Raw genomic sequence first — 1121 nt, 5'->3', positions numbered from 1 at the left:
AGCAGTTCATACACATTTTGTTTCTTGACATTAACTGCAATTCCCCCAATGTAACAACTCTCTTCCCACTGACTTTTTAATTTTTAAAATTGCATTTTGTTGCTGTTATTGAAATATACACAGCAAAACATACACCAATTCAACTGTTTCTAAATGTACAATTCAGTGACACTGACTACATGCTTCAAGTTGGACAACCATCCCAAAGAACTTTTTAATGCTAATAATTTGTTTGCAGATTCTTTTGGATATTCTAGGTATACAATCATGTCACCTACGAATAATTATAGTTTATATCTTCTTTTTCAGTCCTTATGGCTTTGTTTCTTCTTGTCTTGTACATTGGTTAGGTCCAATATTGAATAGAAGTGATATTAGCAGGCATCTTTGTCTTAATGATGCTTACATGCTTCCTGATCCTGAATTTGGGGGAAAAGATCTCCAAAATTTTTATTGGGAACATGGGCACTCAGAAGGAAAATTTCCTTGCAGCTAGACATAGCCAGGGGACTATGTTGTTGCTAATGGGATATTAGCAGAAGTGCTGTGTGGAAGCTTCTGGGAATCTTTCTTAAAAGATGTTGTTGTTGTTTGTTGCCATCAAGATGATTCTGACTCTTGGTGGCCCCGTGTGTGCAGAGTAGAACTGCTCCATAGGATTTTCAAAGCTGTCACCTTTCAGAAGCAGATCTACGGAATAGGTGCCTCTGAGTAAATTCAAACTATCAACCTTTAGGCTAGTAGTCCTGCTTAGCTATTTGTGCCACCCAGAGACTCTTCCTTGAAAGATAGCTGGTGTAAATCCTTTGCTCTTTTTCTTTTCTGGAGAGTTCTATGCCTAAAGAACAAGGTCTCTGGGTAACACAAGTAATGTGCACTCACCTGCTAATTGAAAGTTGGTGGTTCAAACCCATCAAGCACACTGTGGGAGAAAGGCCTGGAGATCTACTTCCATAAAGATCACAGCCAATAAAAACCTGTGGTGCTCAGTTCTGCTCCATAACACATGGAGTCACTATGAGTCGGAATCAACACCACCACAATGGGTTTCCAATTTTTCTGCTTTTCTTCTAAAGAGGGCACTAACTGCTCAGTAGCAATGCTCATCTTCAGAAGTAGGA

Source organism: Orycteropus afer, unplaced genomic scaffold, assembly GCF_000298275.1.
Source record: "Orycteropus afer afer isolate SDZICR_OR568_19922 unplaced genomic scaffold, OryAfe1.0 scaffold00777, whole genome shotgun sequence".
Taxonomy (NCBI): Eukaryota; Metazoa; Chordata; class Mammalia; order Tubulidentata; family Orycteropodidae; genus Orycteropus; species Orycteropus afer.
The sequence above is the reverse complement of the archived record's forward strand: the minus strand, read 5'-3'. Positions refer to the sequence as shown.